Source organism: Sorex araneus, chromosome 5, assembly GCF_027595985.1.
Source record: "Sorex araneus isolate mSorAra2 chromosome 5, mSorAra2.pri, whole genome shotgun sequence".
Lineage (NCBI taxonomy): Eukaryota > Metazoa > Chordata > Mammalia > Eulipotyphla > Soricidae > Sorex > Sorex araneus.
This window is the reverse complement of record NC_073306.1, coordinates 115580895-115605335: the sequence shown is the minus strand read 5'-3', so window position 1 is coordinate 115605335 and position 24441 is coordinate 115580895. Positions and strand designations below refer to the sequence as shown.

Genomic DNA, 24441 nt, shown 5'->3' with positions numbered 1-24441 from the left:
TCTAAGTTCTGCTTTATTCTAACCTTTTCTTTTGATTTCTATATTCAGCACTTTGCATTATAAAGCTAGTTTTTATTGCCTTTTTATTTTTATTTATTTATTTTTTGCTTTTTGGGTCACACCTGGCCATGCACAGGGGTTGCTCCTGGCTCTGCACTCAGGAATCACTCCTGTCGGTGCTCAGGGGACCATATGGGATGCTGGGAATCGAACCCGGGTCAGCCGCTGCGAGGCAAACACCCTCCCCGCTGTGCTATCGCTCCAGCCCCATTTTATTGGCTTTTTTTAAAGGTGGCCATTCGTGATAACTGCAATATTATATTTGAAGAGTATTGATGCTATTCATCAAAGAATCCTGCTTTCTGCTTTCTTGGCCGGTGGTCCAATTGCACTGCTTATCCATCTTGTAGCAGAATGGGGCCATGATGTTCATGGTCATTTTAGGAGCTATCCCTTATTTCCAAGGTCTGGGCTTATAATGATTAATTCAGGATACTCTTTAGCTCTCTTTTCCTCTGTGATGGATCTTAGCATAAATTGGGTATTCACTGTGGATTCTAGAGAACAGTATCTACAGGCAAACTGCAATGGGAAATAGCATGTATGAAGAACAAACCTTTGTTCCTAGAAACTACCAAGAATTTTGTTTTGTTACCACATTATAACCATGTTTATTCTAATATAGTTTTCTCTAAGGGGACAGTTTCTTATGCTGTTGCATATTACTGGAATTCAATAGAGAGTATACTGTACACAGTTGGTGCTTAATCAAGGTTTTACTTATTGGAACAGCAGATGGCTCAGTGACTCAAGAGCTTACCTTTTAAGCACGAGGCTACGAAATTTGATCCCTGGAGCTGCCCACCTACACCAGCTGTCATCCTGGCACTACTGTGATTCTTGGTGCTGGAAGCAAAGTTCAGGTATTATGAGCACCACACCTAAGAAGAGTTTGGCCCATCAGCAAGCAGGGCAACTAAGCAGATGTGCAAACACCATGGTCAGAAGTGTAGACCCCCTGAACACTATGTGTGTAAGCCCCACAGCTAAAGTAGTGTGACCCTCTCGATCATTGTATGACTGAAACGTAAGCATGAAAACCTGTAAGTCTGTAACTTTGTCTCACGGTGATTCACTAATAAAATAAAATTAAATTAAATTAAAAAAAATTAAAGTAGTGTGACCCCTGGCGAGAACAACAGCCCAGCAAGAGAGCACTGCAACCTGTCATGAGAGCATCACAACCAAGCCTGTTGTAGCCGCCAGTCATCCCAGCTCCACCTGCATCAACAGGAGGAGGGAAAGATGTGATTGAATGATAAACTTATTTTGAGTGCCTTTGGAAGGCTATGAAGATCACTGAAAAATGCTTGATTTTCATTTTCCTAAAAAAGTTGATATATATAGGCTATATATAATATATAATGTAGCCAATATATATAATATATATAAAATAAACAATATATATTTGGTTTTGAGTCACACCTGTACTCAGGGTTTACTCCTGGTGGTTAAGGGGAATCGAACCTGGGTCAGCTGTGTGCAAAGAAAGCATTCCACTACCTCCAGGGGTCGGAGCCTCCTTAGACAGTTCTGTCTTTACACTGTCTGCACATTAGCACTTAGTCCTCAGGAAATTTAATGTGCCTGGGATAATTTTGGTCTAGAGAAGGGTATTATAGGATAGATGAAAATGACCTGCCCTGACTGGTTCCTGGGAAAAAAGATAAACTAAGGATTGAGGTACAGAGTAGCTTCTAGAAAGGTCAAGGCAACTGGAAAAATAAAAGTGCATGCAGATGTCCTGGGAGGCACAGAAAGAGTTAGGAACATGGATAAAACTTGGAAACATATTTGGTAAGAATGTGGGAGTCTAATCTGTCACCTTGCAGGCAGAGAATTCGCCTGGAGCCACATCTCCAAAAGAACATCTTCCCAGGTTCACTGGTCCAGGCTGAGATTCTAGGGCCTTCTTAGAATGAGGGTGAGACAAATCCCTCTACACTCCCCTATGCCACCGGAAACTCCACCAGAAAAGCCCTGGCCAGCACTGTCTTTCTGGTAGAGAAACGGCTCAGTGTCACACCCCCCAAAAGAACAGAATACCGCGGAATCTTTCCAGCTAGATTCAGGGCCAAGAACTCCGGGGACTTCTTGGAATGGTGGTGGGCAAAGTCCCCTTTCTGCCTGAAGACACGGCAGCCTGCAGACACACCCAACATCCTCTGACATAGAAATGGTCCGGATCCACAACTGAACCACGTGAAACTGCCAAGCCAGCACATTGTTACAGATCTATAGCTCCTAGACCAAATGGCCGTGTAATACCTCCAAATTTCTTAGTGCTGTCAGCTCAGTAGGGTCACAGCAAATCTGTTGGGATAGTTACAGAGAAGCCCACCAAGTTTAATAAGCCTCAACATAACACAGAGGCTCAACCTGCACCAGGCAGCATAGCAGATCTGCAGACAATGATTTTAGAATCATCCTTGTGAGCTATAACAATAATCACAAATTCCTCTTTTTTTTTCTTTTTGGGTCACACCCGGCGATGCACAGGGGTTACTCCTGGCTCATGCACTCAGGAATTAACTCCTGGCAGTGCTCAGGGGACCACATGGGATGCTGGGAATCGAACCCGGGTCGGCCGCGTGCAAGGCAAACGCTCTATCCGCTGTGCTATCGCTCCAGCTCCAAATTCACTCTTATTGATCTAAGGTTTGATAATTCTAGTTTCCTTTGTATTGTAACTAACAAGATGAAGTAAGTTTGTTTTTGTCTGAGAAAGGGCAGGCTGGGGTGGTGGTTGGGAAACGGGATACTGGTGAAGGGAAGGGCACGCTGGTGGTAGGATCGGTGTTGGAACATTTTGTGCCTAAAACAACTGTATTACGAACAAATTGGTAAATCACAGTGTTATAATAAAAATCAAAGGGCTTACTCCTGGCTCTATTCTAAAGGAATCACACCTAATGGCGGTCTGGGGAAAATATGCAGTGCTAGAGATTGAACCAGGGTCCGCCTCATGTGCTAACCCCTTTACTTTCTCTCTGACCCTAGGACTCAGAACATTTGCTCAGATAGCTTACAAGGAAAATCTGCAGATCAGCAGAGCCCCAGCCATAAAACAATGATATAAAGCACCACAAATTAAGGTCAGCAGAAACAGTAGACCAGAGATTCAGAACATCAAATATTTCATTTGTTAAAAACTTTAGTAAAAACAGTAATTTAGAAACATAAATCTGAAAGTTCTGAATGTTTCCTCTCAAATGACTCTGTGAAGAAGCACTCCAATATAAGATAAAAATAGCATGTTTAGGGGGCATGGTGCCACCAGAAGGTCAACCTCTACCTGTGGGGTGAGTGCATCAGCAGCCTGATGGTGCCTTCAGACTTCCAGATACCCTAAAATTGCTGCTGTGCCTTTGGCCAGACCCCAACAACTTGGGGCCAAGTTTACCAAGAAATTAAACGGCCAAAAGTTAAGTATGTGAGAGCCACACCCACAAACCACCTCCGGCTCAGCTATATAAGCTCAGTTATTGGCCTTAAATCAGAGACTCATAAATCTTAAAAGAGATCAAAAGACGCAGTTAGGGCCTGTAGCACGGAGGTAGGTGGAACCCGTGACTGAGAGCTCCAGGCCCACTTGGATCAGGACTGGGTCTCCTCCCTCCAGCTCCTCAGTTTTCCAGTAGCTTGGCAGTCACACCCACAGACTGCCCCCGGCGCCATGTAATCTCATCAATGGCCAACACCCAGAGACTACAAAGCTCCCAGAAGAAAGCACCGCAAAATGCCCTGACCCCACACCAGGCAGTCTTCACTAGGGTACCTCGGAGGGGGGCGGGTTGAGTCACCCTCCCCGCCCCAAGCAGAGTCCCAGCAGCCGAAAACCTCCAGAACCCAACCACTGTCATGTTCAAGGCCACTCTCCACAAGCTCGGACGACCTCTCCCAAGAGAGGATGAACCTCTCTCAAGACGGGATGAGCCTCACTGGAGAGTGGACTGGCCGGAAAACCCAGGTACGTGGGAACCTGTACTGAGATCTCCAAGCCCGCTTGAATCAGGACTGGGCCTCCTCCCACCGGCTCGCCAGTTTTCCAGTAGCCTGACAGTCACACCCGCAAACCACCCCCAGTGCCATGTAATCTCATCAACAGCCAAGACCCAGAGACTACAAACTAAAGCTCCCAGAAGAGAGTGACACAGAACTTCCTGGACATTATACTCTATCCATAACGAGCAATACAGAACACATCGTCTAGCATTGCCTTTTCGGCAGGTTTGAATGGTGGTGAGACTGGTGTCGAAATATCGAATGTAAACAAAGTAAAGAGAGAGTATGGGGGATATTGTCTGCCACACAGGCTGGGGAAGGGTTGGAATGGGGGTGCAGGTGGGGGAATACTGAGGATTTTGGTGGTGGAAAATGTGCACCAGTAAAGGAATGGGTGTTTGATGATTGTATGACCGAAGCTCAAGCATAAAAGCTTTGTAACTGTACCTCATGGTCAATCAAAAAAAGGGGGTAGGCGGAAATAGTAATAAGATAATAAAATAAAATTAATATTCGAAATAAAAAAAGAAAAAGTAATGTGGAGTTCATGCCCCATTCAATCAGCTTAGCCAATGGCTGAATAAATAGCAGTACTCCTACATTGCCAGGCTCTGCCGTGCAGGCGGGATACTCTCAGTAGCTTGCCAGGCTTTCTGAGAGGGATGGAGGAATGGAACCCAGGTCGGCTGTGTAGAAGGCAAATGCCCCACCTTCTGTGCTATCGCTCCAGTCCTGCCCACACAGCAGAGCCTGGCAAGTTACCCAAGGTGTATTCGATATGCCAATAACAGTAACAACAAGGCTCACAATGGAGACATTATTGGTGCCCGCTCGAGCAAATTGATGAACAATGGGACAACCGTGCCACAACAGTGCCACTCCTACACTATATTTTTTAAAAAGGAAAGAAAAGAAAATAACATGTGTAAAACAAAGACTTCCCTAGGTTTGGGAGACATAAATGAAGGTAAGAGCAAATGGCTCTCATACCTCAGGGGCTGTTGTCCCTCCTCCATTTGACACTAATGACTCAAGACACATCCCTGCGGTTGTGTCAAAAAAAGGAAAAAAGCAAAATGAGGTTTGTGGAGCACGTCACATGATTGACCAGACACTGAGCAGAGGTGGTATTCTAGAGACTTCCGGGGTTACACTAAAGACTGCTTCCGGGGGTTGCCCAGAATTTAGAGGAGTAGGGAAATCCTGTTAGTAGGGGGTGATCTAAAGCAGAGGTTTCAAATTATTTTGCCTTGCCACTCCTTGCTCAGAAGCGAACAAAATATTGCTCTGAGCACCCCCTGGAGCTCTACCTAATTTAAGGGAACACAGAAAAAACTCTCTAATTGCATTTGAGGCTCCTCTTGCCTCCTACCTTCATCATGGCATCTCCACTTTAGGAAACATGCTGTAGAGTATAGATCTATTCATTAACTTTTTTTTTCTTTTTGGGTCACACCCAGCAATGCACAGGGGTTAATCCTGGCTTTGCACTCAGGAATTACCCCTGGCGGTGCTCAGGGGACCATATGGGATGCTGGGAATCGAACCCAGGTTGGCCACGTGCAAGACAAACGCCCTACCGCTATGCTATCGCTCCAGCCCCCTATTCATTAACTTTTGGGGAGCGTTGCAGACCACACCCCGTGATGTTCAGGAGCTGATCCTGACTCTGTGCTTGGTTGCTCCTGGCTGTGCTGGGGGGTGGTCCTGAGGGGTCCTCGGGGAACTGATTGTGCTGGGGATCAAAAAGGAAACAGCAAGGCAGGGTCTGTCTTCTCTTTGTAACCCCTTTAGAATCTCTCCAGGCCCTAAAGTACAGATCTAGGAGAGTAGAAGGATATGATAATGCATTGACTAGTGGGTTAGTCAGGGTCTTAGGAAGAGCAGAACTAAGTTTGTAACAGCAGTATATGGTAGAGTTATACAGATGCATCTTTCAGAGAGTGGACAGGGTGTCACCAAATATTTTGATGGAAGGGAAGAGAAAGTTCTCAGCAACCATTGTGGACAAAATGGTCCATCTCTTCCCCTACAATGAAAGGGTCCTGTTCTCAGATGTGCATTTGTGATCAAGAATTATTCCGTGAAAGGGTTTATGAAGTGAGTCTTTACTCTGTTGGTGGTTTTCCCTTGAAGTGCTCAGGAGAACTAGGGCAGGAGGAGCCCTCCTCCGCCAGTGGGGCCTACAGTTCAGTGCAAGGCCCTAAGGCAGTGGTGCTGGAGTTTCTCCTGCCACACCAGTGATGCTCAGGACCACCGGGTGCCAGGAAGCAAACCTGAGGCAGGGGCATGTGGGGTTTGTACCTTAACTCAAAATAGACCTTGAATCCAGTCTGTCAACAGGACCTGCACCAACCTAGAAGTATGTGCAACGAGGAGCTTGCACCCAGGCCCACGGGCTTCCACTTCTGAGAAATCACTTAAGGTTTAAGGGCCAAAGTTAGTTACTAGTCAAATGGGTGATTCTGCCTGGATTTTCTATTAAGAAAGTTTTTAGGACCCGAGTGATAGTACAGAGGGCAGGAGGTTTGCCTTGCAGGTGGCCGAGCCTGGTCCAGCCTCTGGCTCCCCGTATGGTTTCCCAAAACCTTCCAGGAATGATCTCTGAGTGCAGAGCAAGAGGACACCCTAAGCACCGAAGGATGTGGCCCCAAAACAAACAAAAGCAAAAAAAAAAATTTTTTAAGGAAAGGAAAAGGAGGAGGGTTTTTAGTATTTTGTTCTGGAAGTTACCCTCATAAACACAAGAATTCAGAAATGTATACCCTGCCATATAACTTATATTTATGCTGTCACATATAGGCAGGACTGTGTCATATATCCTTACATCTTGAAAAGACAGGAGAGTAGGAAAGATCTGATTTACTCAATCAAGCGGTGATGAAGGCTATGCTCCAGTAAACAAAGGACATGAAAACATGACTTAAGTCTTATAAAAAAAATCTTTAACAACTTATTTTGGAAGTGAGGTTTGGCCACACCTGGGACTGCACCAAAATCTGCATCCTGCTCCAGGATTGGGTAAGTTCTGACTCCTGGGACTGCTCAGCGTCTTTGCAGTGCTCCCAGGAACATGTAATGCAAGAAACAATCCAATTTACCCACACACTAGGCAAGCAGCGTAACCCCTGTATTATCTCTACAGACCCCAGTGCTGCTGCTTTTTCTTCCTCCTCCTCCTCCTCCTCTCTGTCTCTGTCTCTGTCTCTGTCTCTGTCTCTGTCTCTGTCTGTCTGTCTCTCTCTCTCTCTTCTTTCACTGAAACGAATTTACACTTTCAGAAAAGCAATAAGGATTTTATCGTTGGGAGTACAGAAATTTTGTGATTTCTTCACACAGTTTTTTTTCTTGAGGACTGCACGTTAAAGTGGAGTGACTCCCTAGGGTACTTACGGGATCTCTCTTTATGACAGTCCAGCACTCTGAGGTCACGGATGATTTTGTGTGTTAGGTAGGTAGTTGTTTTCATTACTACTTTCCAGTAGAAATCTAGCTGGGCTGGGACTAGAAGTTTGCACCTGGAGTTATGCTTTTAGTAACCTAATTTTTATTTTATTTTATTTTTTTCTGCTTTTTCTCAGTCACACCCGGTGATACTCAGGGGTTACTCCTGGCTCTGCACTCAGGAATTACTCCTGGCGGTAATCTAATTTTTCTGTGTTATTTTAATCCCTGATTTTTTAGTAGTCGAAACCTCATTTGATTTCTTCTTAAAATGGGATTTAGGCTTTTTCTTTGAAAGTCATGTGTTGTGAGAATATTGGTTCACTCGGAGGCACTGAGACAAGGAACGGGAGAGAAATTATTTTTCATGGGAATCACAGGACTCACTCAGATCCCGTGACCAAGGTAGAGCGTCCTGAGATCTCCTTTTATTACCACTCTACCTACCGTACACACCTCTAAAAGAAGCAAAGAAGTTACCAGAAGGACATTGAGGCATCCATTCTTTCGTTACGTTCACAAGTCAGTTAGCTTCAACCTCTGGAAAGAAATGCAAAACGGGAGCTTTCTGGGGGGCCATAAACACCTGAGGTTTGCATATCAAGGACAATCTGGGGGCTGTAGAGATAGCACAGCGGGTAGGGCGTTTGCCTTGCACGCAGCCGACCTGGGTTCAATTCCCAGCATCCCATATGGTCCCCTGAGCACCACCAAGGGGTAATTCCTGAGTGCAGAGCCAAGAGTAACCCCTGAGCATCGCCGGGTGTGACCCAAAATGCAAAAAAAAAAAAAAAAAGGACAATCTGGGCAAGCATCTGGGGTTTATATATCCAAGACAAGATGAGGCTGGGCTCTGCAAGAAGAAGACTACTCTTTCCGTATACTGAGATTTAGGTTATTTACTGAGGGCAGCTTAAAGAAAGAGATGTTCAGCCCCATCCAAACCAATCTGCACACACGAGTTATGGCTCGCCCACTTTTTTCGTGGGTCCCTGTGTGTCTATCCGTTTGCGGGCCAGTCTCTGCAGGTTCATCCTGACGGTGTAGTCTGGCGCCAACAGTTGTGGCTTAAAGCCTGTTGCTGATTCCTCCATGAATTTGCGTTCTGGATGTGGTCGAATTTCTGAAGGCATAGGTGATTGTATTCTGCTCCTTGTGCCTGAAAAAAAAATGGTAATACTCTTAGTTTTAATTACGAAGATTCCCAGTCTTACAAGCATGATTTTATATTTGGAATTCAAAAGAGTCTGTTGGGTTATACATAGATGATAGCTACAAAATTCTCAGTTTAAGACTCAGCAACACTCTGTACCTGAGAATATATTTCACCAATTTTGGTTTTTGGATCATACCCAGGGATGCTCAAGAATTACTTCTGGATCTGTACTAAGAAATTACTCTTGGAAATGCGTGGGGGACCAGATGGAATGCTGGGGATCAAACCAGGGCCTGCTGCATGCAAGGCAAACACCCTACCCCCTATACTATCACTCTGGCCCCATACTTCCCCAGTTTTGGATCTGCCCATTCAAAAGTCTTTCCTGAACATGTAATTAGTCTTACCATATATGAAAATAAATTTGCTCCTTCAATGAATTTGAACTAGTCATCCTGAAATTTGCTAGTCCTGTTTTAGTGATCTGCACAAAACAAATCAGTGTCGTACTATGATTGAGTTACTTGCATTGGCCATACTCAACTTGCCTGTATTTCTTGGAATGTAATCTACAGCAAAACATACATGCAAATGAGTATTAGGACATATATGTTGTTTAAATAATAATAATAATAATAATAATCCCAAGTATCAACTAGATGATTAAGAAATAGAACATTGCAAGAGTCTAATATTCCTGTGTAAGACATTTGGGTTACTCAGGTACTTGGCCAAAGTTTTCTTGTTAAACTTGAATGAGTTTTCATTTCAATTCAAGTTTTTGAACAGCATATGATATACATAGAATCATAGACAGATAAAACATATCAAAACATAGTGAATACATAAGACTTGGTAACATGAACATGAGTATTCAGAACACTGTTTAAATGAATCCTTGTAGCTAGAGGTAACCATTCACTATAGATCAGCAAAGGACGGGACCCAGCATACCTCTGTCTCTCAGAGGAAATGGTGCTATTTCCTGTTCCTTCTCAGGGGAGGTCCTCCAGGGAGGGTTGTTAGCCTAGGGGTTATGATCTTGGAGTCAGGGAATTGCGGTTGGTCTCACTTTCCATCATGAACTCTTTAACATGCTCTCTCTTCTGTTTTGTTTTTGAATAAATTCTGTGCAATGTTGGGATACTGGATTGCTTTCATATGGAGGTCAGCATTTTTATGAGTCATATGGGGATCCAGAGTTAAACTCTGAATAAAGCAATGTGTTAAGAAGTTGAAATAATAGTGATAAATTTTTTCACATAGCCTCAGATTCCAAAGATTTTAATAGTTCTAATAAAATGTATGTAACATAAGAACTATCATCTTAACCACTTTAGTTGTATAAAATTGGGGGGCACAGTAAGTTCAGAGCACAATACACATTCATACATTGTGTTGTTACCTCAACCTTCCATCTACAGAAATCTTCGTCTTATACCACTGAAAAAACACACACCTCCATTCTCTTGGCATTTGAATTTTTCTCTATGAATCTGACTACTATGATTTTTAAACTAGTTTTTAAAACCAGTATAAGTATCTCATGTGAGTGAAATTACACAGTACATGTTATTCAATGATTGGTTTATCTTAGCATAATATCTTCAATGTCATTTACATAAAAGTCTTGTCAAAATCTCCTTACTCTTTTCTCAGTTTTGTTTGCTTGTTTGGTTTGGTTCGGGGCCACCCCTCGTGGCAATCAGGGATGACTCTTGGATCTGCGTACAGGAGATTATGGAATCACAGGTGGTGCTGGGTATTTAACCCTTGTTGAATGTGTGGAAGTCAAGAATCTTACCTATATTACTATTTCTTTGATCCACAAATTTCAACCCTTATTAAGACCAAATAATATCCATTATATGTACATATTACATTTCATTTGTCAATGATCATCTGAGTCGCTCTTACCAATTGGTGATTGAGACTAAAGGATGCTTTCCTAGGTGATTTTGGGGGATGGGGGACTTGGGGCCACATACAATGGTGCTCAAGGCTTCATCCTAGCACAGTGCTCAAACAACAGTTCTGGAATTGTGCAGGGACCATTTTCGGTGCAGGGGATGGGACCTGTATTGGCCCTGGGCAAGGCATGTGTCATCACCCCTGTAATCCCTATACTATTTTCTAGTCCAAGGTGTTTTTAAACATGGTTTGACTAATTTCAAAAAAGACCCAGTATGATCTATACAAAACGTTGCAGAAAATAGGGGGGAAATTTGAAAATTACTTCTCACTTAATAAAATTATTATCTTGGTTTTAAAACTAGAGAACTACTGTTTTTCTGTTTTATTTCTTCCTTCCTTCCTTCCTTTTATTCTATCTTATTTACTTTCCTATATTTCTCTTTCTTTATTTCTTTCTCTCTTTCTTTCATTTCTTTTTTCTTTCTTTCTTTTCTGAAGCAATATAGTTTTTTAAAAAGGAATTTACAGAAAAGTGAGGGAAGAGAGATAGAGGGAAAGAGGGGAGAGAGAGAGGAAGAGAGAGAGACAGAGACAGAGAGAGACAGAGGAGAGATGTGTTCAAGAGAGAACACCAGCATCTCCAGAAGGGAGAAAAGCAGAGAGACAGACAGAGACAGAGACAGACAGAGGGAGGTATTCAGGAGAGAACACAGACTTGGAAAAAGTCTGGTTTACTTCTTTATAAACATAAATAAAAAAATATTAGGAAGATACATCCATTCACAAACTAAACTTCTTGCTTTCATGGAAGTTTCCATCTTAAAAGACAATTTTTTTAAAAAAGAGACAATAGAGCCATGCCACTGGACTCCGAGCCAGGTGCCCCAGAGGCGGGCGGGTGAGAGCCCTCCCTGCCTCAGGGGACCCAGCCCTGGCAGCCGACCTCCACAACCCAACTGCTGCCAGGCTCAAGGCTGCTCCCCACAAGCTCAGCCAAGCCTCATGCATGAGTGAAGTCTGACAACACTCAGGTAATGCAGAACTTTGTGACCTTGGTCTCTGGGCTCAACAGGACCAGAGCAGAGATCCTCTGCCCCTTTCCCCCCAGTCTTCGGTGACCCAGAGGTCACGCCCATAAGCCATCTCCTGCCTGCACCAGATAATCTCATCATTGGCCACCATCCAGATCACACGGCTTTTTCTCCCGGAAGAAAGCAACATGACGCCTGCCATAGCCATAGCACCAGATTCCGCACCAGGCTGCTTCACTTGGGGCACCCTAGATGGGGGTGGGTGAGAGCCCTCCCCGCCCCAAGGGACTCAGCCCTGGCAGCCAAAAACCTCCAGAACCCAACCGCCGCCAAGCTCAAGGCCATTTCCCACAGGCTCAGGCCGAGCCTCACAGATTTTTTGGGTTTTTTGTTTGTTTGTTTTTTGGGTCATACCTGGCGATACACAGGGGTTACTCCTGGCTCTACACTCAGGAATTACTCCTGGCGGGGCTCAGGGGACCATATGGGATGCTGGGAATCGAACCCAGGTCGGTCGCATGCAAGGCAAATGCCCTACCCCTGTGCTATCGCTCCAGCCCATTGGGCTGAGCCGCAGGTACGAGTGAATGTATTCCTGGACCCCACGGCCGCATTTGCGGCCACGTGACACATCATAAGACACTCCCTACCCATTCTCCATAAGTACCACACTACATTTGATGGGGTTCAAATAGCAGGCAACAAATCATACAGGGAAATATATATGCATATATACAGTTTTATATATATATACATATATATATACAAAAGCTCATATCACTCAACCTTTAACAACATGTTAGTGATATTCTAAAGAATGTCTTAATGACACCTGCCAAAATAGAACAATCTTCACACTCTCTATAGATACTTTTTTTGTAACACTTTCAGTAGTTTTTTATAACAGACAATACAAAATATATTATTTCAGTTGTGTTTTGGGACAGGGATCAGGGGTTTGGATGGGAACATCCCAGATTTGGTGGTGGGAAGTTGTGATGATGGTGGGATTGGTGTTTGAACATTAACTGTAGTAAAATATTGTGAACCACCTTATAAAATAAAAAAAATTGTAAAAGAGACAATAAGTGAAAGACGAAAAGAAAGATTTTTTTCCTAGTCTCAATAATCCCACTAGAATGCAAAACAGACACAATTGGTTCCATCTGAATCATGTTGAATTGCCCCTTACTGTGTATGAAATTGCAACTTGAGAATTGCTCAAAACTCTGATAGTTCTCTTTTACTGTCAGTGTCCTAAATGCTACTTCGAGAGAAATTTATAAAATAAAACTCTTTCAGGGGGATGGAGCGATAGTATAGTGGGTAGGGCATTTGCCTTGCATGTGGCTGGCCGGGCTTTGATCCCCAGCATCCCATATGGTCCCCCAAGCACCGCCAGAAGTGATTCCTGAGTACAGAGCCAGGAGTAACCCCTGTGCATCACTGGGTGTGACCCAAAGAGCAAATAATAATAATAATAATAAAATAAAAAATAAAACTCATTCCACCTCCTTTTATTTTTTTAATTATTATATATTTTTTGCTTTTTTGGGTCACACCTGGCGATGCACAGGGGTCACTCCTGGCTCATGTACTCAGGAATCACCCCTGGCGGTGCTCAGGGGACCATATGGGATGCTGGGATTCGAACCCAGGTTGGCCGCGTGCAAGGCAAACACCCTACCCGCTGTGCTATCGCTCCAGCCCCCTTTCCACCTCCTTTTAGCCTAAAAATTTTCAAAGAAATTTATAAATTTAGCATATATTATAGGAGCCTCACGCATGAAGGAACCAGCAGAGGAACCCGGGTGTGCGGACCCAGGGCCGAGATCTCCAAGGCTGCTCAGATTGGGACTGGGCCTCTTTCACCCAGATCCTCTATTTTCCAGTAGCTAGGCAGTCACACACAGAAACTGTCCCCAGCGCCATGTAATCCCATCAACAGCCAACATCCAGAGACTATAAATCCAAGCTCCCGGACATCTGATAGCCTAGGAGAACCTGACAAGCTACCAAGAGTCTATTGCCGGCTCGGGAGAGCCTGGCAAGCTACCTGTGGCGTATTCATATCCCAAATACAGTAACAGATATATACATACCTCTCGGAGAGCCTGGCAAGCTACCAAGAGTACCCCGCCCACACTGCAGAGCCTGGCAAGCTACCCGTGGCGTATTTTATGTGCCATAAACAGTAACGATAGGTCTCATTCCCCTGACCCTGAAAGAGCCTCCATCATAGGGAAAGACAAGTAAGGAGAGGCTGCTAAAATCTCAGGGCTGAGTGTAATAGAGACATTGCTGGTGCCCGCTTGAGTAAATCGACGAACAACGGGATGACAGTGATACAGTGATTATAGGACTGGAGCAATAGCACAGGGGGTAGGGCATTTGCCTTGCATGTGGCCGACCCGGATTCGATTCCTCCATCTCTCTCAGAGAGCCCAGCAAATTACCTAGATTATTCCACCTGCACGGCAGAGCCTGGCAAGCTACCGTGGCGTATTCAATATGCCAAAAACAGTTAACAACAAGTCTCACAATGGAGACGTTACTGGTGCCTGCTCGAGCAAATCAATGAACAACGGGACAACAGTGCTACAGACAGACAGAGCATATATCATAATTTATAAATTTACATAAACCTTTGCTCCAATATGCACAAATTTTGGTACTAGTATAGTCACTAGTGACTAGTATAGTCACTAGTATAGTCACTAACTAGTATAGTCAAAAATTAGGCATTTCCCAAATGACAGAAAATATTACAGAAAATATTATTTATAATATTGTAAATATTATAAAATATCTTGCAGTAGAATATCAGAAGTTTTCAAAAGGAAAGTATATCTTTTAGGGTGACATGAAAAGTGATAACTTTGGGCTGGAGTGATAGCACAGCAGGTAGAGCATTTGCCTTGCAAGTGGCCAACCCGGATCCAATTCCCGGCATCTCATATGGTCCCCTGAGCACCGCCAGGAGTAATTCCTGAGTGCAGAGCCAAGAGTAACTCCTGTGCATCTTCAGGTGTGACCCAAAAAGGAAAATAAAAAAAAAGAAAAAGAAAAAAAGAAAAATAATAACTTAATAAATATTAAGTGAAAGGAAAATACTGCATAACTATACATGTGATGTTACTTTCAATAAAACATAAATATTTGTTTATATTATATCTATATGTTCATATATTTCAGTGTATGTAGAAAGATATACCAGAGAAAAGAGAGCAGAGTACTCTGAATACAAAATTATTCAGTTTCTTTGACAGAAATTTTGAGGTGCTGATAGTGACTTTAGATATAATTTGAAGCACAGTATTAAATGCAAAGGTTGTCTTTAACTTTTCTTATTAAATATTATTATATGCCCAGAATTTAATAATAAAAAAGGGGAAGGGAAATCAGTTCCATTTTCATATTATAGTTCTATAGAGAATTTATGTTTTTGTTTTGGGGCAATGCTCTGGTTTTACATTCAGGAATTGTTCCTGGTGGTGCTCAGGGGACTATATGATGCCAGAGAAAGAATCCAGTAGGCCACGTACAAGGAAAGTGCCCTACCTGTACTATTGCTCCGGTCCCTGAGAATTCCTGATTATTTGCCAAAATTCACAATATGAGAAAAAGAAAAGACCTTGTTCAAAGCAATACCAGAAATGTTAGAGTGAAGAAAATATAGGAGGGGCTGGAGCGATAGCACAGCGGGTAGGGCATTTGCCTTGCATGAGGCCGACCCGGGTTCAAATCCCAGCATCCCATATGGTCCCCTGAGCACCGCCAGGCGTGATTCCTGAGTGCATGAGCCAGGAGTGACCCCTGTGCATTGCTGGGTGTGACCCAAAAAGCAATATATATATATATATATAGGAAAGTGATTTGTGTAAGGTGGAACAGTGGCACAAAATGAAAGATAAATGAGGCAAGTCACGCTCTCGTCTGGTTCCTTAGGTGGCAACTTTGACTCTGGAGCCAAGAACAACTCTGTGTTGAGTCGTCCCCGTCCATTAAGGAAAACTTGTCCTCTCTTTACCAGAGACATGGGTTCAGTGTGGAAGTTACAGGGCTGTCCTGGTTGGAGGACTCCATGCCATTCCGGAACTTTTATGGTCAGAGCCATTCTGTCTCCAATTACACAGGTGCCCTGAGAGCTGATTACCTGGGGTCACTCCTGGAAGGAACAGAAGGATGGCAAAAGCCACGAGCAGGAATCGCATGGTTGTGGAGCAACAGGAAGCAGTGAGTCCAGGAGTCCAGAATACTTTATGCAGTGTGAATCTGAACTAGAGTTTTATTATCTTCAAGGGGGTGGGGTAGAGAAACAGGGCAGTGGACTGGACAGATAATATTAAAGCTACTTCATGCAGAATCTCCCCTGTTGCCTAGTGCATGGGTAGAGAATCTGATACGAGCCCGGGGCAGGGCATGATGGGGTTGAGTCACAGAGGCTCTTAGTGTATGGGAATGTGGAGTGCCTGCACCCCAGAATCCCTGTCCTGGCTTCTCCTCTCTTCTTACCAGGGCCCTGCCTTCTCTGCCCAGATTCCCTCCCACTCCAGCCTTATTTCAGCAGTTGACTTTCCTGTGTGTCCATCTGCACTTAACGGTGGGATTCCTGAGAGAAAGGAGCATTGTGAGTCCACAAAATATAATGAGGGGGCTGCTACTGAGACGCATGTGCGTTCGGTGTCCCAGAGTCACCTCCCGGTCCTTCCCAGGCCTCGCCAGAAGAGAGACAGAGTGACAGGGAGATGGAGGACCACAGCTTGATGGTGAAAAAGACCCATTTAATGCAGAGCTGCTAGCATACTTATAGAACATCTGAGGGGGGTTGAGGTAAGGATGTAGGTGGGACTGATCACTTACAAAGATAAACATTTGGCAGAGGCAATTCTCTTGGGGAGATTAACTCAAGGGGACACTCTGTCTCCCAGAGACATCTACATTGCTTTTATCTTTCCCTCTACTTGTATATGTTATCAATACTTGCAGTTGTTTGGATAAACACAGTAAGAGACAAGGATCCCCAAACTTAGTTCTCTGGGTTCTGAAAGGCTTTTACTGCAAATCTCAGACTAAGTCCTCAGGTCAGTTCAGCTTGCCCTTCCCCGTGGGGGTCCTGTCTCTTAAGTCATAACAGCTTGCATCAAGATCATGCATTGATACTTTCTAGAATGTTCCATTTCTATACCAGGGTTAGCTTTGTCACTCACCCCAGGTTTATCCCAGTCCTGCTGTGGGACCTCCCTTTTGGGGTGTTAAGAACTATAGCAACTGAAGCCTGAGTCAAGTAAGTATGTCCAAGTAATTATGCCCAGGAATAGATATATTTCAGAGTCAATCAACTCCCAAATATTAGGAGCATAGCATTAATGGTCTTTTTGTTTTTACTCAAAGAACGTTGCTCTATAGTAAAATATAAAAAGGCTACAAGGGAAATAGAAAAGCAGATACAAATACACAACACTTCAAATACAAATCAGTACAAATACAAAGTTTTCAGAAATTACCAGAAAGTTTTGGCTTATAAGTAATCAAGATTGACTTGGGGAACTGTGACAATGAGCGGTAAAATACAAAAGGAAAGTTTAAATATAGATAGACTTTGAATTAGGAATGTTAGCAAGAGCACAGTAAGCTTGTCTGGGAGGAGGAAAGGGGGCAATTCACTGATGAAGCCTAAAACACTTAGGGTTAATATCCAACAGAGCATGTCTTTCAGGTTTTTTTTGCATAAAGCATATTCTCAGTAAAGTTCTGTAGAAATTAAGGACATTGAACATATTCAGTCTATAGTCTGATTTACTTATGTGACCGCCAGGGCAACTCAAGACAATGCTTACTGCAGAGGGTGGTGGAGATACATAATAGAGGACTCAAAGTTAGAATGTTACACAATGTCACAAAAATTTCTCCCTCCCCAAGGTAGATTTGAGATATTACTTTTGATCTGGCATAATGGAAGCCTTTGGAGGTCTGCTAGTCATCCGTGACGTCCTGGACGTTCAGATCTGCCTTTGATCAAGCAGCCTGCTATGATCCTTCGAGTTCACCTCCTTTTGCTTCTTCTGCTTCGGTTTAAATTCTTTTTTGTGGGGGTTGGGGTGGGGGTTATTTTTAGGCCACTTCAGGCCCTGAGCTCAGGGATCACTCCTGGTGGGCTCACAGGACCCTTTGAGGTCCTGGGGATTGAATCCAGGTCAGGTGCTGGCATACAGAAGGCAAGCGCCTTACCCCACTGTATTATCTCTCTGGCCCCTCTAGTCCCACCCCACCTTCTGCCAACTCTTGCTTCATCTTGTTTACTTGGCCCTCAAAGTCCCTTTTCAATTTTAGATGAGGTTATTGATTTCCTCTTCTGGAACTGATGCTTATACCTGTGAGTATAGCCTATAGAATTAACATAGTTCTTCTTATTATTATTAACAAAAGGACAAAGATATTTATGATTGAGTTTCAGACATACGGTGTTCCAACACCCATCACTTCACCAGTGTCCACTACCCTCCACCAATGACCTGTTTCCCTTACACCCCCACGTTTGTCTCTGTGGTAGGCACTTTCCCCCCCTCCCATTGCCCTAGTGATGCCTTCCCTAACGCATCCCTCCCACCCCTGCCCCAGTGCCAAGCTTCCTACCAGTTCTTCTGCTCTTCACCTCTATTGCCTTTTGGGTTTTTTTTTTTTTTTGCTTTTTGGGTCACACCTGGCAACGCACAGGGGTCACTCCTGGCTCTGCACTCAGGAATTACCCCTGGCTGTGCTCTGGGGACCATATGGGATGCTGGGATTTGAACCCGGGTCGGCCGCTTGCAAGGCAAACGCCCTACCCGCTGTGCTATCTCTCCAGCCCTCTATTGCCTTTTGGCATTTGATATTCCTCTATGAAGCCTCTTTATATCCCACATATAAGTGAGACCAGTCTGAATCTGTTTTTCTCCCTCTGACTGATTTCACTCAAGATGCTTTCCAGATAGATCCACATAGCAGCAAACCACGTGACTTGATCATTTTTTTCAATGAAAAGATTTTTTAATGAAAGAATAGTATTTCATTGTGCTTGTCTACCATAGTTCCTTTATCCAGTCATATGTTCTTGGCTATTTGGGTCATTTCCATATTTTTGCTATTGTGAATAGTGCTGAGTGAACATATTAGTACAGATGTCTTTTCTGCATTGTGCTTTTGGAACCTTGAGATGTATCCCCAGGAGTGGAATTGTTGAGTTGTATGGAAGCTCAATTTCTAGTTTTTTGAGTAATAACCATATTGACTTCCAAAAAGACTGGACCAGTCTACATTCCCACCAGCAATGAATGAAGGTCTTTTTATTCTGCATCCTCACCACCACCGGTTATTATTGTTCTTTTTGATGAGTGAGCCTGGCTCTTTCTGAGACAAGGAATGTTTTTTCTTCTTAGTGGTTCCATGTGACAGGCTATTTCCAAACTGTCTAAAATTAATACGTTTTAATAGGCAGAATTCCCATACAACAGAATTGTTTCTATGAGAGGTTGAGGGTAACATGCATGGGTCAGTGTGGTATTTTCAGGATTTAATTTTTTTGATAATCAATTACACTGAAGTCACGATGGCTTTTCATGCATTTCGTGAGACATTTCTCTCAACTTCTATGGAGTAAGCAATGACCACTCTGTTCTGAACCAGGAGTTTTGCCTTGACTCACACTTTCAGGAGTGTTCTCTTGGTATATTTATCTATTTCTACCTGCTATTCTAGTACTAACGATCTGATTAAGTCAAATTAGATCTGAATTAGTTCAAATTCAGGTTAGGTTTTTTGTTTTGATTTGTTTTCGTTTTGGGTCCATATGTGACGATGCTCAGGGGTTACTCCTGGCTCTGTACTCAGGAATTACTCCTGGTGGTGCTCGGGGGACAATATGGGATGCTGGGGATTGAACTCAGGTCATCTGCATACAAGACAAATGCCCTACCCACCGTACTATTGCTCTGGTCCCAAATCCAGGTGGGTTTTTTTTTTTTTGTAGCTGATTAAGGATATGAATCAACCTATGAAATATTGGGTGTTGTGGATAGTATGATACTGGAAACCACAGTTTTCATGGATATAGTGGAGTCTGTTGAAATGATCTTGGGGTCACAATGAAGACTCCATGCCTGAATAATAAAAGGAAATACCAATAGTTTTATTTGTTGCATTCTAGGTCTTATGAAATGACTCTATCCTTGACACCCACAAGAATCTTTTGGGTCACAATTAAACTATGGCTACAAAATTCTCAGTCAGGAGTCAGCAGCACCTTGTTCCTAAAAAAAACCTTTCAAATCTCACATCTGACATTTAAAAATCTTTTCTGAATGTGAAATTAGTCTCCCATAAATTTTAAAAAGTTATTAGTTGCAAGGAATTGGAGCCATATGGGATGCTGGCAATCAAACCTGGGTCAGCCGTGTGCAAGGCAAAAGCTCTACCCGCTGTGCTATCGCTCCATCTCCAAGTTGTTCCCATTTCTTTTTTTTTAAATTTTTTTTATTGAATCACCAAGTGGAGGGTTACATAGTTCTCAGGATTATGTCAGTTACACAATACTCAAACACCCTTCCCTTCACCAGTGCCCATCTTCCATCACCAACCCCCCCAGTATATCTGCCGCCCCCTCCCACCTCCCCAGTCCCCACCCTTGTACGTGATAAGTTTCACTTCGTTTACGCTTTATCTCGATTACATTCCATGTTTCAACACACAACTCACTACCGTTGCTGGGGTTTCCCCCCAAAAAAGAAAAAGACAGTCCTATTGCCAAGGAAGCATTTGATAGTTCTCCATTGCTAAGAATATAGAGATATTAAGTCCCGCTGTTTGTTACATAACTTTTCTTTTTCCCCCTTGCCCCGCGCCACCGAGTTCACGCCTGTTTAGTAATCGCCACGCTGTCTGACAAAGGGAAAAAAACCGAAGAGGATGGTTATTTCCTGTCATCAGCCGGCATGGGGCTCTGGCTTAGTTGATAGTCTAGTAGAGTGTCTGCAAGCAGTTTCTGGAACCAAAGGTCTTGCGCTGGTATCGGCTCCGGCTCGAGATTCCACCAGCGTCCCGCTGTTCCATGTACATAATTTTTCCCCTTATATCCCATTCCCATGCCACCAGGTCTGTTTGCTTAATGGACATCACACTATGTTTAACACCACGCTGTGTTTCTTCCCGAGAAAGAAGGATATTTCTTCTCAGCCGGCGTGGGGATATAGCTTAGTTCAGTCTAGAGAGATGGCTACCACTTTGATTGCCTTCAATATTTCAGCAAAAGACTTACTATTCTTGTTAGGATCTCCCACAAAAGTCCGACCCATTAAGAAGGAACCATTACATATTGCTGATACTAAGATGACATTAGGTTGTGCGGCCGCAGCAGCAGCCGCGCGGTTTTGGGTTTCTGTATAAAGTCCAGGGAAAGTACAACCAGAAATAACATCACTACAAACTTTTACCCTTTTATGGTGCTCATAAGATGGAAAAACCTAGAGAGAGGTTCGGCGTCTCCATTTTGCACTCAGAAAGCCGTGGACCCTACGCTGTGCTCGGGAGGAAGGGATTGAGAGAGAGAGGTTAAAAGAATTGGGGAATTCCCGGTTTCCACTCTCGCAGCCCGCCGTGGGTTCTCCGATCCCGTGCCGGAATTAGTTCAGTGGGCTGCTTGGAGTCCAAGGGCGCGCTTTTGGGTTCTTCCATCATGCTCGATCCACAGCACGGCCCAAAGGCTGTTCCCATTTCTATACAAGATTTTGAGCAGTATATCATGTAGATGGACTGGAGCGATAGCATAGCGGGTAGGGCATTTGCCTTGCATGCAGCCAACCCAGGTTTGATTTCTTCGTCCCTCTAAGAGATCCCGGCAAGCTACAGAGAGTATTCCACCCGCAAGGGAGAGCCTGGCAAGCTACCCGTGGCATATTTGATATGCCAAAAACAGTAACAATAAGTCTCACAATGGAGACGTTACTGGTGCCCGCTCAAGCAAATCGATGAACAGGATTACAATGCTACAGTGCAGTGCTATATGATGTAGATAGAATCATGCACAGGTAATATGAATCTTTTTTTTTTTGCTTTTTCGGTCACACCTGGCTATGCACAGGGGTTACTCCTGGCTCTGCACTCAGGAATCACCCCTGGCGGTGCTCAGGGGACCATATGGAATGCTGGGAATTGAACCCGGGCTGGCCGCGTGCAAGGCAAACGCCCTACCCGCTGTGCTATTGCTCCAGCCCCGGTAATATGAATATTAACATAAGCAATATATAAGACTAGGTAACATGAACATGAATATGAAATAATTAGTAAAAAAGAAAATAAAACATTCTTTTCTCGTTTCAACTCCTCCATGAGAACACAGACACAGCATGTGCGATATGGACCCTTATTGTATCTGGAATTGCAAAAAACTTTGATAACTAGCTCTTTCTCCTATAAGTATCTGAAATGATGGAATTTATGGAATAAAACATTTTACACTTGTAGCCTAGGTAATTGAAATGAAATCTATTCTGTATAAGCCCTTGTACCAATATGCACAGATTTTGATGTAAGTATATTCATTGTTGTTATGCTAAAAAAAATAAGCAATTAACAAACGACTGCAAAGATAATAATTCCCCTGCAGTGGGATTTCAGAAGTTCACAAAAGTAAAGTACATCTTTATGGGTGACCTAAATATTTATTGGTAATTAATAAATATTAAAGAAGAATATTAAAGAACAGTACTGCATAACCACATAAGTATTGTGCATTCTTTTCAGTATTACATAAATGTTTGTGTTATTTTATATGATATTGTTCATATTCTTCAATGTATCAGTTGTCATTTGTCATCCCGTTGCTCATCGATTTGCTTGAGGGGGCGCCATTAATGTCTCCATTTGTCCCTGTCGCATGCTAGTGTCGCCCAATGGCATTTGATCACACCAGGAACACGAAGAGCCTCAAATCATTCGTTCAGGGTCTTGATGAAGAAGTCTGACCATCTCACATCTACACAATGGAATACTATGCAGCTGTTAGGAGAGATGAAGTCGTGAAATTTGCTTATAAATGGATAATCATGGAGAGTATCATGCTAAGTGAAATGAGTCAGAAAGAGAGGGACAGACATAGAGGGACTGCATTCATTTGTGGAGTGTAGGGTAGCATCACTTGAGGCTGACACCCAAGGACAGTAGATACAAGGGCCAGAGGGATTTCCCCATAGTTGGAAGACTGCTTCATGAGGGAGGAGAGAAGGCAGATGGAATAGAGAAGGAATCACTAGAAAATGATGGCTGGAGGAACCAGTTGGGATGGGAGATGAAGGCCGAAAGTAGATAATGGACCAAACGTGATGACCTTTCAGTGTCTGTGTTGCAAGCTATGATGCCCAAAAGTAGAGAGACAGTATGGGGAATATTGTCTGCCTTAGAAGCAGGGAGAAGGTGGGAAAGGGGGGTTATACCCGGGATATTCGTGGTGGGGAATGTGCACTGGTGGAGGGATGGATGTTTGATCATTGTGAGATTGTAACCCAAACATGAAAGATTGTAACTATTTCACAGGTGATTCAATAAAATTTAAAAAAGAAAAGAAGTCTGACCATCTCATAGGTGGGCAGCCACACGTTCTTTTGACGTCCCATTTGTGATTTGTTATTTATATGTATATATATGTATATGTATATATATCGCTGTCACTGTCATCCCATTGCTCATCAATTTGTTCGAGCGGGCACCAGTAATGTCTCACATTGTGAGACTTATTGTTACTGTTTTTGGCATATCAAATACGCCACGGGTAGCTTGCCAGGCTCTGCCGTGGGGGCGCGATACTCTCAGTAGCTTGCCGGGCTCTCCGAGGGGGTGGAGGAATCTAACACGGGTAGACTGCATGAAAGGTGAATGCCCTACCACTGTGCTATCGCTCCATGTGTGTGTGTATATATATATATATATATATATATATATATATATATATACAAAACAAAACATGGTTAGAGACTAACACCCAAGGACGGTAGAAACAAGGGTCGGGACTAACGGTCCACAGTGGGAAGCCTGCCTCAAGGGCTGGACGAGAGGGTAGTCAGGACAGAGAAGGGACCATTATGACAGTAATAGTAGGAAGGGATCACTCTGGATTGGAGAAGTGCGCTGAAAGTTGGCAAACGACCAAACATGATGGCCTCTCAGTATCTGTATTGCTAACCATAATGCCCAAAAGGAGAGAGAGGGAGGGAGAGTGAGAAGGAGGGAGGAAGGAAGGGAGAGAGAAAAAGAGAGAGAAGGGAAAGAGAGAGAGAAAGAGAAACAGAAGAAAAGTGCCTGCCATAGATGCAGACTGGGGCAGTGGCAGGAGGGATATGGGGATATTGGTGGTGGGAAATATATATTGGTGGAGGGATGGGTATTGGAACACTGTATGACTGAAACTCAATCATTAAAGCTTTGTAATGGTGGGGCTGGAGCGACAGCACAGCGGGTAGGGCGTTTGCCTTGCATGCAGCCAACCTGAGTTCGATTCCCAGCATCCCATATGGTCCCCTGAGCACCGCCAGGAGCAATTCCTGAGTGCAGAGTCAGAAGTAACCTCTGTGCATTGCTGGGTGTGACCCAAAACGAAAAAAAAAAAAAGCTTTGTAACGGTATCTCATGATGACATGATGATTCAATTAAAAAGCAGAGAGGGGTGGGGTGAGGTAAAGGAACAGATAATATTAAAGCTACTTCATGCAGAACCTCCTCTGTTGCCTGATGCATGGAAAGAGAATCTGATACTGAGCCCCGGTACGGCATCATGGGGTTGAGTCACAGAGGCTCTTAGGAGTA

At 43.6% G+C, this 24441-nt stretch overlaps 1 pseudogene; it reads left to right on the top strand.

Annotated features, from left to right (window-relative positions):
* Window positions 1-3991: 3991 nt before the first annotated feature.
* Window positions 3992-24441, top strand: part of LOC129404984 (60S ribosomal protein L9-like) — a 59222-nt pseudogene continuing 38772 nt past the window's right edge.